Below are 14,757 nucleotides of genomic sequence, written 5' to 3' on the forward strand. Positions count from 1 at the left end.
GGGGTTCAGAACGTGTTTTCAAAGCCTCCCGTTCGCCGAAAGGGCTGGAAAGTGATTTAGAAAACGTATCTAGGGTTTTCTTTGAACATAAGGAAAAAATTGCCTTGGACGGTGCTAATGTAGTGCCTTTCCAGCCTTACCACGGTGGGGAAATGTCATTTGCTTGCTAGGAACTCAACCCCAATCCTCCCTTGGGTCAGCTGCCTCTGTGCTGAGCAGGCTGGTGTGGGAGGAGACAAACACATGGGAATTTGAATGAGGCTCTTAAAATATTTGGCCTTCCTGTAATGGAGGTTAAAGCTGGCTAATGCTTCGGTATTTCTTTTCCTATGGCTTTGCCCAAGTGTCCACGGAGATCTGTGACTGCAGTGCTCTCACAGGTTCATTAGTTAGAGGCAAAGGGAAGGGAAATGGATTCTTCCCCTGCACTCAGCACTGGTGAGGCCACACCTCGAGTGCTGTGTCCAGCTCTGGGCCCTCAGTTCAGGAAGGACATGGAGGGGCTGGAGCAGGTCCAGAGAAGAGCAACAGGGCTGGGAAGGGACTGGAGCACAATTCCCATGAGGAGAGGCTGAGGGAGCTGGGGGGGCTCAGCCTGGAGAAGAGGAGGCTCAGGGGAGACCTCCTCACTCTCTGCAACTCCCTGACAGGAGGCTGTAGCCAGGTGGGGGTCGGGCTCTTCTCCCAGGAACCAGCAGTAGGACAAGAGGGCTCGGTCTCAAGTTGTGCCAGGGGAGGTTTAGGTTGGATACTAGGAAGAAAGTTTTTACAGAGAGAGCAATCAGCCATTGGAATGGGCTGCCCAGGGAAGTGGTGGATTCTCCATCCCTGGAGGTTTTTAAGGTGAGACTGGATGTGGTATCAGTGCCACGGGCTGGGAAGCACGGCAGGGTTGGATCAAGGGTTGGACTTGATGATCTCAGAGGTCTTTTCCAACCCAGTTGATTCTATGATTCTTTGGCTGGCCCAGACCTGGCTGTTTGTAGAGGGCTGGCTGAGGCTCCCACCCTTGGGAAGCTGAGCAGCTACACCCACCTTAGGTGGTGCACAAGCCTTGGCTGGCACAAGTGGGCTCCTGCTTTCTAGTCCTTCAGTGAATCCACACCATACCCACCATGACAGAGCCATCCTCTGTCAGCAACCTCAGTGTTTGGCCAGGGGTAGATCTTCCACCTTCTGCTGCAGATGATGTGGTTCTGACTGGCATCCTGGTCTCTGGATCCATGCAAACATGGATGAATGAAAACCATGCACCCCACTGTCCCACCTCACAAGTCCTTGGACTTGAAGAATTTCCTTCCAAGTGCTTGGCAAGGCAGGAGGTGCAGGAAACCAGCAGCATCAGTGTGGCTTCACCTCCTGAAAACCATCTACTTTGGACCCTGGACATGGAAATTAGATTCCCTCCCTCTTCTCAGCCTTTTAGGCATGGTTGTTTTTCCACTACGTGAAGAGAAATTCTGAAAAACAGGGATTCACGTGTTTTTCTTTTTCTACTACATTAACTGTAGGCCCAGAAAAAGGAAAACCAGACCTCTAGACTAGTATCAGCAGTGATTTCCATGGCAACCACGGGGTTTTTAACAACTCTTGAGACTGATGATGATGTATGTTCACTAAAGGTGAAGTTCTGGCAGCAGGAGCTAATGCTGAAACCACTGGATCTGACATGGAAATCAACGTGGGACTAATGTTGGGCTTGATGGAAAAACATGGTGCTCACAGCAGAACACTCAGGCCAGATGAGCAAATCAGGTAAAGCCAGTGTGGAAGAAAACATCAAACTTGACCAAGAATAACCAGGGGAGGGCCAATGTCCAATCTCAGATATATGGCCACCAGACCCCGCTTTCCGTTTGTAATATTACCTTACAACCTTCTGGCAGCATTCCTCACCCTAAAAGTGGTGTCCAATTCCCTTCACGCTGAAGGCCCGTGTATTCCACCACTGTGGGCTGGTTTGGGATAGCAGAGAACTCGTCTTAAAGTGTCCAGAAACCACATACGATGAGAAAAGCAGAATTGACAAGTGTAAAAGGTCTATTTTTACAGAGTCCAATGATGTATCTGAGCTGCAGCAAATTGTCAAGTGCAATGAGGACTGAATTGATCCAGACTGCAGGCCTTTGTTGTGGGAAGCTATGGAAGTTCCTCACCTCCTTGAAAGAGGCACTGAGGCCTGAGATACAGGTCTTGCAGCATATTTAGTCTCTGAGTTTTGCTGTGGTTCTTCTCCAAATGTGGATTTAGGGACTTTATCCTTCATTTTCAGCTTACCTGAGATGTGTAAATTGGTATATACTTGAACCTGAGAAAAAGAAGTGCACAAATCCATCATCCCTGGTATTATCCAAGGGTTTCTAGGCTTGAATGTGTGATGAGGAAAGATCTGTGCCTTGGATGTAGAGCTGGAAGTAGCAGTCAAAGAGAAAATGGAGCTGGTGCCATGGAGAGAGGGCACAGGGGAAGAGCAGGAGAGATCTTACCCTTGCTTGCTGGGGCTGCTCAGCAGAGCTATGGATGTGTGAATCAGGGCTTGGGGGTGGCTGTTCCTGGTCTCTGCCCCAGGGCTGGTTTTGGCTGCAGGATTTCCTGAAGCCTCTTGGAGCACCACCCTGGCAGCGAAAGAAAGTTCCCTTCTGGTGCTGTTACTGTTGTGTGGGTGTGACCTGACTGAGGAACCTGGGGCTGCAGTTCAAACCTGCCTCACCATTTCCTGGACTTCCCAGGTCAGCAGTGATCCTGGAGGACTGCTCTTCTGTCACCACTAATCTGGAGAGCCTGGCTTTGTTGGGCTCACACCCCACTTACCACGACTCTGCTGACTGGTAGCCCGTGCTAAAGAGAAGGGCTGGAACGAACCCTGAGTATGATGCATGACTTTAGCTCGAGGAATTTTTTCCCTGCTCCATGTAGATGCATAGCAGTGGTAGATTCATGCATGGAAGATCTGTGCCTGAAAAATTGTCTGTCTTCAGCTGTCATCTGTTTTAATGAAGGCAGGATGGAGAGGGAATAGCTTTTCCTACCTTCGCAGACTATCGCTGCTGCAGCAGCACCACAGCAAAACTGGATCAGTGTGCAGAGAGGGAGAGAAAGTTGTCTCTTCAGAGAGACAAGCAGACAGACAAATAGACAGCGAGCCAGATTCTCCTCTGTTATACTCATGTAACTCCAAAACTATTAAAGGAACTATTTGTAACCAGGAACAGAATCAAACTCCTGGCGTGGCTCACCGTAAAAGACTTCCAGTTCAATCTTCGATGGCATTTTAATAGCAACAGCTACTCATCAGCAATGTCAGGGTTAAATACTCCCAGCATGTGTGCAATTGCAGAAATGCCCCAAGAAGAAGCAAGGAAATATTTCCATCTTAAACTCCGATAAGGAGTGAAAACGTGCAACTCGTTCCATATGGCGGCTGAGAGCCCCGAGCCAAGAGGAAAGACTTGGAGTCTGCCAACGAGTAAGAGCTCCCAAGCCTGATAAATGAGTGCATTGCTTTGGGAAAGCCAGAGACAAAGTCACACTAGAAAGAAGAAAACAGAAGAAAAGTGAGGAGTCTTAAAAAAAAAAAAAAAAAGCCAAGTCTTACCCATTTGTCTTGTTGGATGGCAGCAAGAATTTCTGGAAATGTTTTACATGTCAAAGATTTAACCAAGCTGGGATGTTTGTGGACGAGATGTTATGCAATGAATAAATAAATCAGGGGAAAAAAAAGCAGGGGGAAGAGTCTATCTTCTCTCCTGCTTTACAAAAACGATCCTGGACCGAGACAGCTGCGTTCTTCTGGGATACTCTGCACAAGCCAGGATGTGGAGATGGACCATTCTCGGGTTTCTCCAGTGCTGACAGGGGAGATGATGCTGTGCTTGGTCGTGCAGCAAGGAGGGGAAGGGCAGCAGGGAAAAGCTGGAGGACAGCTATGGCCAGAGAAGCGGCTGAGCACTGGGCATCCTCCTCCAGCAGCAGGAGGCAGATTCCCAGCTGCCCCCCAGGACTGTGACCACCCCCGGCACCAGGCATGGGCCAAACAGAGGTGGGGCCATCTGGCACCCGGGGTCAGGGATCAGGGGAGAGCCAGGCTGAGCTGGAAGGGAGCAGAGGGTCAGGGCAGATTGCACACCTCCTGCTCAGTGCCTGAGATTTGACAGGTCTGCATTCTTGGCTGAAGGGATCTGGCTGTACAATGGATTTCTGAAGAGGAATGGGTAAATTCACAGCTTGGCTGCTTGGAGGGAAGGCTGTGCCTTTCGAAAAGTCTTATGACTGTTAAGCAAGTCACCTCCTACAACCTGAACACGCTCCCACATTGAGTCAAATCAGAAAGAGAAGAGGAAATCAACCACACAGACAAAATCCACTCCCCTCTTCCTTCTCCAAACAGGGATTTTTTTTTTATCCAGGAGCTGCTTTGAAGCTGGGACTATAAAAGCACTGAGGCTCCCTGCTGTGGGCAGTGATAGGAAATCTTAGCTGGCTCATTTGCCTAAGCTTGATTGTCCTGCTACATAAGCTCTTCTCCAGGGGCAGACAGCGGTTCCACCTGTGCCAGCTCAGCTGACTTCACCCGGACAAGGCCTGCAAAGCCAAGAGCATTTTGTTGGGCTAAAAAGAGCAACAAAAAGAGCAAACCCCCCAGGTTGTAAATTGCTGGGCAGGGCGATAAATGGTACGTGAACTGGCCAATATAATCTGTCTGGAAAGTTTGAAAAGAATCCCATTTTCTCATGAGCCTAAAATATTTCTCTTTCTAGAGTACCTTATTTTCCAACCGTGTCCCACGTTGCTCACTTGCCAAAATGTTTGTTCTCTGCTCTGTGCTCCTGTTCTGCAGCTGCTGACAAAGCTGGACGCTCAAAATTTCCCTGGAAAAAGGGAAATTAAAGCTTCCTGTATTTGGTGTGCTGTGCTAGGGCAGCTGTGTCCTTATGGTGGTGCCTGGACATCCAGGTTACGAATAAGGAGGATTTATCAGCTGGAGAAGGTTCAGACAGAAGGAGGTAGGTTTGCTGGGATGGACGGACAAGTGGGGACCTTTGTGGTGTGGGAGCTCAGATGATGAGATTGGGACAATGTCCTCAGCAGAGGAAAGGTGTCTCAGTTCCACCTGGACCTGGGAAGGCAAAGGTGGAGCTCCAGTGGTGCAGCAGGGAGGTGTTAGGATTCAGGAAACTTTATTTCCTGATTCAGGGATGGTGCCTTGGACCACATAGAGCTTCTCAGTTCTGTTGGTGTATTAGCCAGTGCCTTGAACCTGCTTGGCTCTCCTGGGGGGGCTGTTTGGGGCTTGATTAAATCAACAGGCTGAGCTCAGACATACTGCTCTGGTTTCTGCTAAATCAGAGCAAGATATTAAACCAGCCTGGTCCTGAGCCTGTCCCAGCACCTCTGCCAGCCCTTCTATTACAGTAAAACTCGTGTGTTTGTGCCTCCCCACCTGAGCACTGGCAAGATGCTTCACTTTGGCTGTGGTTATTGTCCATCCTTCAGCCTCCCCTGTGGCTTTTCCAGGACTGTCACCTCCCCTTTGTGTTGCCCAATGTGCTGTTCATGCTCCCAGGCTTATGGAAGGGAGGTGCTGTGTAATCCCACCACTCTGTGCCCGCAAGCCTGGCATTTATTATCTGCTAAGGCTTTCTTGAGCCAGCCCAAGACATTGTAGGGAAGTCCTCTCTAGGCCTGGGCTGGCCAAAATTTCTGTGGGTGGAAAATTTTCGGGGATTAAATGTTGAGACTTCTCAGATGATGGTCCCTTTGATTTCCATTTAAAAGCGAGTTAAAGAGCTAGTTTTGATTATGACATCTCTCTATCCTTGCAAAACACCCTCCCACTAAAAGGCCTATGCATGAATTATAGGGCCAGATTTTCCTTTGTATTTTATTTTTTGCCGTAATTTACAGCTCAGAAAAATTCCTGTAAACACACTCAGTTTCACACTCTGTTTTCCCACGCCACCTCTGTATGGTTGAGCAGATTCTCTCAAAGATCTCAAAGTTAGATAGATAAACATGAATCATCTATGGGTTTGGACCCAGCTTGCTTTACTTCAACCCTTGTCTTTATTATACAAGGGAGGATTTGTAGCATCTGGAGAAGTCCAGACCTGGAAATTCCCTCACCAACACTGATGTTAATCCAATCAAAGGCGACTGCTGAGAAATCAGCCTCCTTTTCCAGCAGTCTTCTTCAAACAGATGATGTTCCAGGTTGCTCAAGTGCATTTCTGGGTTCATCAAGTCTCCCCTCGAAGTGGAACTGTTCAGGGCACCAACCTCACCTGGGAAGGTGATTTCCCGAGGCTGAAGCTCAGCTCTTGCACTTTAGCTGTGCTGACCCCTGCCACCACCACCACTGTGGGAAATTTGCCTGCATGTTCTGTGAACTGAGATGATGTTCATGTTCTCCTCAGATATTTATTTCTTTTTTTTAAAGCACTGCCAACTTAGGCAATCAGAAAGCTGTACCAAACATTGCGACATTTGTTTTTCTTCTGTAGGAAATTCCTTTAATGAAAACTCCCTTTTGAAGGGCTTCTTGAAGACTGCAGCTTGGAAGATGTCCCAAACTCCTGACCTGAGGTTCTGGCTCAATCTTCCAGATGGAGAAGATACAGCTTTTAAGTCAGGTCTGTATCTTGTGGCCCTAAACCACAATCTAGACCCATCCTGGCCCAGTGCCTTTTGGAAAGAGTAGATCTGTCAGAGGTCACTCCATGTAGACATTGGAATGGCTCTGATCAAAGGTGCCTCCAGCCCAATATCCTGTTTCTAATGGTGCCAGCAGCAAATGTTCAGGGCGAGATACAAGACCATGGCAAGTCCCTCGTGATACTTCCTATGAGATACTTCCAACTCCTGGCAATTTGCAGCTGAAGGACTGCCTGAGCTGCAGGTCACATCCTCATCCTTGTGTGTAATTGCCCTTGATGGATCTCTCCGTGTCTTTAATTGTTGTTTGAACCCATTTATGCTTTGGCTTCTGCGACGTCCGATGACAATGAGTTCTACCACTTAATTATGTGCTGCTTAAAAACAGCACCATAAATCAGAGTAGCCTTCAGTTATAATAAAAGCCTTGGATTTGGATAAGATTGCCAGCATGGATAAAGTCTGCTCAGTTGTGTTCCTGTGTTATGTCTGCAGCAACAGGAGCCTCCTACCGAAGCAGGGGGAGTCCATACAACGAGTTTATGGCAAGATCTTCAAGAGAGACTGGTAATCCAGGGCTCTTCAGCTTTCAGCTGCCTGGTGGCATCTGCTTTGGCAGGGTCTGGTTTATTACAGAGCTGCCCATCTGTTTTCTGTGCTGTTATTAGGAAAGGTTTATTCACTTTTACAGAGGCCTGTGCTCTCTTCTGTTTAAGGAGCAAGGTCAGGGTAGTGGCTGCTTTTCCTGAAGCAAAGAATCTTCAAAGACTTGAGGAGAAATTCTGTTCTGCACTGAAGCTGCTTTTCAAACCTGCCCAGAGATGTCCTGCTTGCTGCTCAGCCTGGAGGAGTTTCTTTTTGAAAACCTTGGGCTTATTACTCATGGCCATGAAGAAAAGCCTGGCTCTGCTGGGAAATCAACTACTGGATAGATCCTTACTGTAAGATAAGGAAGGGCACCTGCTTTGAAGACCAATCTCACTCCCTATCCACTTTTCACTGTGCAAACCTGGACTAACAAGTGCTTGCTGGAAGAGGAGAGCCCAGAGGAGCTGGGATGGTCCCACTCATTCAGTACCCTGAGCCATGGGAGACTGAACTCTGCCTCTGGTCCCCCATCCTGTAGAAGGCTCTCAAAAGGTCTTCCCATCTATCACAGCAATACAACTAGAAGACCTTCTCTGAAGCTCAGCCTTCATTTGGTAGTTAGACAAGTCCTGTGTCCTCAAGGCAGCTCTGAGAGCTAGATCTGATCTCCTTCCTGACATTTTTGCTTTTTCTTTCCAATAATTGGTTTTTTTGGGGATGAGAGTGGCAAAGCACTCCTGACTCTGCAATGTTTTCTTGTTGGGAAAACCCCAACCTTTTATATTTCCTCAGAGTCCTGGTCACCTCGTCCCCCCCAGCTCCTCAGAGTTTCTCTGGGCAGTTTTCTGCTGTGAACTTTTTTTGGGGGAAAAAAGGGGTACAATTCCTTAATCCTTCCAGCTAAGTAAAATCATCTGCACTGCTAAATTCTCCAGCAGATGTACAGTTCACTGCTTGTCAGGCCGGGATATTAAATAAAGCAATTTTCATCAGATAACACATCTTCTGGTTCATGTAAAACGTCCAGCAAATCGCTGCACTCATAATTCAGCCTGATTGAAAGGGAGCTGCTCATCCATTTCACTTTGGAGACGCTCAGGAGCACGGCAGAGGGGCCGTCTCTGCGGGAGACCCCCGTTTGCAGCCATGCACGTGAACGGGCTCCCCTTGGGCCCTCCTCCCCTCCCCACATCCCCCAAAAGGGCAGCAGATAGTGCTGCTCTCGCTGCCCATCTTCCCTGACCCTTTCAGGGCTGCGTGGCGTGGCCTGGATTAGCTGCTACGCGGGGAATCCTTTTAAGCGATGAAACCTGCGTTTGGGGAAATCGTTCTGCTTCGGTGCCCTCCTGGCAGGGGGGGGTGGTGGTGATCCTGCCCCTCTACCCAGCCCTGGTGAGGCTCATCTGGAGTGCTCTGCCTAGTTCTGGGCTCTTCAGGGCAACAGAGACATGGAGCTGCTGGACAGAGTCCAGTGGAGGGCAGTGCAGGTGATGAAGGGACTGGAGCATCTCTCTGACAAGGGAAGGCTGAGGGAGCTGGGGCTGTTCAGCCTCAAGGAGAGACAACTGAGAGGGGACCCCATCTGTGTCTGTCAGTGTGTGCAGGGAGGGGACAGGGGATGGACCAGGCTCTGCTCAGGGGGGGAGGCTCAGCAATGGGACAAGAGGAGCAGGCAGGAACTGATGCCCAGGGAGTTCTACCTGAACATGAGGAAGAAATTCTTCACTGTGGGGGTGACTGAGCACAGCAACAGGTTGCCCAGAGAGGGTGTGGAGTCTCCTCCACTGGAGATATTCCAGCCATCTGGACACAGCCATCCGTGCCATGTGCTCTGGGATGACCCTGCTGGAGCAGGGAGCTTGGACCAGATGACCCACTGTGAAAACCGAGATGACCCACTGTGGTCCCTTCCAACCTGACCCCTCCTGGGATTCTGTGAAACCTCAGGTAAGATTCACCTCTGGGTTTCTGTCCTGTCACTCCTGCCCCATCCAGAACTTTGCTGTCCTTGCCAGCCCCCTGTGGCAGCCTGTCCTTCCATTGCAGCCAAACCAGGTACCAGGTGAATTTGAACACTCAACACCATGGAAGCCTCTGAGAGTGTTCTGGTTGTCATTAGCAATAATAATGATAATGGCAGTAGTAGGGGGACTTGTTTATTTGCTGATGCTTTCTAGGTTCACATTGTTCCAACCTCCCCAAACATTTGGGAGAAACCATTTCCCATTTCTTCTATTTGTTTTTTATTTAAAGTTGAGTTGTGCTGTGATTACGTGACTCCAGAAGCTGGGGCTTGAGGAAAAGCAAAAAAGCCTGCTGTCCCAGGGTTCAGGAAAGCCACATGGACTCTTTTCCAGTGTTTACCTGTCTCTGAAGGAGCCTTTCTCCTAATAGACCAGAGACAAGGGATTTCATGTGGATTTTGCCTTTATGGACATCCGTGGCCCATCAGGGACCCCTTGCCATGTTACACCTGGAGACTGGCTGTGTGGTATAAACCATCTAACCCAACTCATCTCCCTTTAGCCAAGATGGAAAACACCCATCTTGAGAGCAAGAGGAGTGAAGCAGGGGCAGCTCCCCACCTGTCCAAGGTCATTAGTGAACCAGCCATGAATTGCTTCATTAAATCCAAACAACCCTGGTCGACCACATGATTTTAAAAGACCCAGGAAACTCTACAGCTGGGCAGAGCAGAGATGTTCCCCCTCCCTCTGTGAGCAGAACCTTCCTCTTCCCAGTGACCTTATGCTCACTTGCTCCCCAACTCCTGCTGCTTCCCCACGAGGCGAGAGCCCCGTGTGACACAGAGAGAGGTGGGACTTGATCTCCTCCTTCCCTCCACAGGGGGCCTGTTTTCAAAGCCCAGCTCTCCTTATCCATCCCTGCCTGCTCCTAAAAGGATTTGCAGCAAGATAAAGTGTCAGGTGAACAGTTTCACTCGACCAAACCCTGTGCAGCCGGGAGGGTTGGGGTTTGGTGATGAACAACCAGGGTTTCTGTCTTGGGCAGAGTGACACAGAGGGTGGGAGGGAGCAGAGGGACAGCAGTGCCAGCCTGCTGGGAATGAGCCACAACAAGGCTTGCTGTTATGTTTTTGGTATATATATTGTAGATAAAAGCATCTGTGTCTTTACAAAGTCACTCTCTATATTGTTCTGGCACTGCAGTAATGTTTTATCTCTCTATATATTGCCAAACTTTCAATGTTTTGCATATAAATAATAATAGTAAGGAATTTTTCCTTCCTTATTTAGATCTTTGTGCACCACCAGAGTTTTCACAGCCATTCCACCTCGTCTTCTTCTCACTTCCCACTCTTACTACAGCTCACATCTCACCACTGCACCCTTTCTCCCACTGCTGGGTGCCATGAGGATCTTGGCTTCGTGCTCTGCTGCCTGGGAAAGCCCTGCCCTAAATCCTTTTTGGGTCCCAACTCCTTAAAACTTCTTTGCAAATCCTAGAAAATTTCACCTGATAAAAAAACTAGGAGGAGTTTTGCCTTAATGGAGCAGGATTTAACCTGTTGTTGCCTTTATCAGCCACTCTGGAGAGAAAATCAGGCTGAAGCAGTCAGGTGCTTGGCAAATATTCCCATCCCCTCCGTGTTCCAGCTCTAACATCAACGGCTTTCTGTCTCTTGGATCAAACTGTGCAGATTTTTACACCACTATTAATTGCAGAGCAAAGGAACCTTCTTCAGGCTGTGTGCTGCTGCTATAATGTATGCAAATAAGCTGTCAGTGACAATAAAAAAAAACCAAAAAAACAAAAAAACCATAGTTGGACTTGTGTTATTGCCAAGAGATTAAATGCCGACGTTCAAAAAAGCTGGCAGCGTTTCCACAACGGGACTTTTGTCACATAACGCTGTATCTACTGGGATTATCCTTTTAAAAAATTGGCAGTGTCCTCAGAAAGCACAGCCTCTAAGCTTACATTATTTATTTTTTTTTTTCTTTCATCTTTTTAGGGTTTTTTTGGCAGCCCTTGAAGAAACCCCTTCGCCGTTTGCAGCCCCGGAGTCTCTCCGCTTTTTTACGCGGCGAAACACCATCTCCGCCAGCCCCAGATTCCTCCACTCAGCATCTTTGGGACACCCATCGATCAACGCCGGGGGAATTGAAGCGAGAGGGAGGGGTGGCTTGGAAAATAAACTCTTCACATTCAGCTGACGAAGTGGGAAACATCCGCTCCTGGCCCGTCTCCACCGGCTCGGATGGAGTTGTGCCAGCGCCGAGCTTGGCCCGGCGTCTTCCAACTCATCATTCTTCCGTTGGTTATTTGCTGGAGTGCATTGAAAGCCTGACTTTCACATCTGCTTCCTCACGGGCTTTCTTCCCTCTTTGTTTTCGTATTTGCCTTTCACAAGGCTCGTGCTGTAAACACCCCCTCGGGTTAACGGTGAACAGGGTTGTTTGGGGTTTTTTTTTTCGGGAGTCGTGGGCCATGTGCACGCACAGGTATATCCAGGGTTTGTTATTCCAGAGGCTCGCCAGCAACAAGGTATTTTCATGTAGCTGGAAGAAATTAAATGCGGAAAAATTCGCTCTCAAGGTAAATATTTAACTTTTTTCCCCTTCGGTTTACCGAAGTTTTAATAAAGAGCCCTACATTTAAAAGCAGAAATCAGTTGCAAAGACACATTTTAAGCACGGTCTAGTCTACCTGTAGTTTAGATCACAATTTAGATAATTATCGCTTAAATAGAAACAATCAATGACAATTAGAACAATTAAGTTAATTCTAAAAAGTGATTATAAACAAGTCAATTGCTTAGATAACCATTAATTACCTCACTGCCCTCCATAGGGCCCCATTTCCCAACAGCTCTTGAGGACAAGCTCAGCCTCAGTGATCTGAGAAGGGCTCCTTCTTCCTCCAAGTTCACCCTTTCCATGGGAGGATGTGGGGTTGGGAGAGCTCAGCAATGGCTTCTTCAAACCTGAAGATCAAGCAAAGCTGCTGAAAGGTAAGTAATAAAAAAAAAATATATATATATATAAAATTGCAATTTAAAAAAAAAATGCTTATCAACATTTCAGTCGTGAAATTTTGTAGCTGGGTATTTGTTGGCCGCCGGTTTGCCAAAAGCAGATTGATTTCAGATATAAAATGCTCCCTGCCCAACAATAATATCTCAGTGAAGCCACAAATCAAGCAGTTTGGGTTGCAGCCACGTTTAGTTTTTGGCGTGTGCGAGGAGGAACCCATGACCTCCTGCAATGGGAGGAGGCTCCAGAAAGTTCCCCAAGAGAAAATGGGTCTTCAGCATCTTTAGTTATGAGCTTCCCTTGGGAGAAATGGGACAAAACCTGTTTGTGAGCATCCTCAGGAAGATGCAGACTCGCAGGTAATCTAAATCTGATCAAGAGGCTTTCCAAGGGGGTGGCTGAAGGAGTTGCTCCTGGTGGCTTCTGCAGGTTCCAGAGGAGCCCTTGGTGGCCAGCAATGAAGGTGATCCAAAGCCTCCTGCTCCTCTGATAACCACAGGGCCTTGTAGGCATGTTTGGGGAGGGCTTCTCCCTCCTTTCCACGGGGAGTTTGTGTTGGGCTGTAAATTCCTTCCAGCTGCAAAGTCAGGGAAAACACTGATAAGCTCTCGTTGTCCCCCCGTCCCCCCAGCTGGGAATGATGGATTTACCAGAGGCAACTCAACGTACCAGCTCCCTTCTCCTCCACGGTTGGAGCATATGGAATATATTGCAGTCCGAGGGAAATGCATCCTAAGAATTCCTCCTGCATCTCTTCAGGAACGTTCCAGGGTGGATTCCAGCAGGTGTCATGGAATCCACCACTGAGAGGGGGTTAAGTGACAAGTCACAGTCAACGATGGCCCCAGTCACAGCAGAGCTTTGCATCAGGCTCCAAAAGTCTGGATGTTGCTTGGGCTTGGGTGAGACTTGCAATGGAAGCTCCAAAACATTGGAAGGAAAAGAGAGACTTTCCAACGAGAGGGGACAAGGAAATATCTGAGATCTGCCTGGAATAAACTGCTCCTGCCAAGTGTCTGATCCTGGGCTGTGATAAGCTCTTTCCTTATTGTGCTATTTACTCCCTGCTGCCTGAGGAATAAAACTAAAGACCCTTGTTACTCCTCTGGAGGCATTTCCTGGGAGATGCACAGGGAAATCGGAATTATGGGAGGTCTTCAGTTCTCAAGGAGTAATGTAAGTTTTTCTTTGGAGTTAGTAGAAATTTAGGTGCTACCAGTGTTTATATTTCCAACCAAAAAGCAACAGGCCAAACCCTGCAATTATCCAGCACCAGAAAGGACAGCCTCATCCCCACAGGATAAATTCACTCAGTTTTTTCACTAGTGCCTACAATTTACTTTGGGTAAAAAGCGGGATCAAGCTGAAACACCAGCAAAGGCACATCCATTATGGGCAGTCAGAGCTTAAGCTGCCAGGCTGATGGGAACTCAGAGTCGAGATAAAAACCTGTGCATTGACCCATGAGGCTGAATTATCCATTATAGGGAGAACCACTGACCTAATCATCTTCCAGGAAAAGGCACGGCATACTGGAAAGTACAGAGAGGCTCGGGAAGAAAATCGGGAAAGACAGACCATTTCTCCCAGTGGAAGATCTGGGTCCTGCTGTGGACTTGGAGCAGGTGTTTCCAATGGTGCTGTTACATGTGGAGGAGTTTTCTCCAGTGAAGTTTCCCCACAGCACAGGGTGGGCCCTGATCTACTGCCCTCAGAGCATCCAGGCCCCCACAACTGCATTTGGATTGGGATTCAAAGGCAGGACTGAACACAACCTGGATGGTACCTGCCAGGCTTTCCTTCTGCCTCCCTTCCTCCCTGCTGATCTGCAGCATTTTCTGTTGTCCCTGCCTTAGCCAAGCCTGTACCAAACCCAGGAACATCCTTTCAGGATGCACTCGGGGGTGTAGGAACCTGGACACCGATGGGAATGTCAGTGGCTTCACCTGTGGTTGGGTTTTGCCCATATCCCTCCTTTGCTTTCTTCCCATGAACTGTGTTCTGCCAACCAACCTTCCCAAAGTTCTTGCCCAGTATCCTGGAAAAAGGGACACCAGCAACATCCCAGAGCATGTGAGTGAGGAGCAGAGCCAGTTCTTCACAGGAGAAAATGTCTCTGAAAAAGTGTCTGGGCAAATCACTCCCTGGTTTTCCCTGAAAAGGGCCTTCACTGGGACTCTGCTTTGTAAGGAAAGGCTGGGACATGCAACCCTGTCGTGTGTCCTGATATATTTTGATTGCCAAAGTTGAAAAGCATGTCTGGAGCCCATCACTGAAGGATGTGGGATGATACCAACCATGCTGGAGGAGAGGGATTCTTCTCAATAACTCTCTACATCTACAAACCAGATTTCTCGTTGTCCAGACCCCATCCACAGCCAGTGGAGGGTGATCAGCAGTCCAAGAGACCATCCTTTGAACCAGCTGCTGTTTTTAGGGGGGAAGAAAGGCCTTCTGAGGTGTCAGTCCCTTCACACTGTTACAGACGTGGCCTGGGGACATCCCAGCTTTGATGGACAGG

The sequence above is a fragment of the Chiroxiphia lanceolata genome, chromosome 18 (genome assembly GCF_009829145.1).
Source record: "Chiroxiphia lanceolata isolate bChiLan1 chromosome 18, bChiLan1.pri, whole genome shotgun sequence".
NCBI classification, from domain to species: Eukaryota; Metazoa; Chordata; class Aves; order Passeriformes; family Pipridae; genus Chiroxiphia; species Chiroxiphia lanceolata.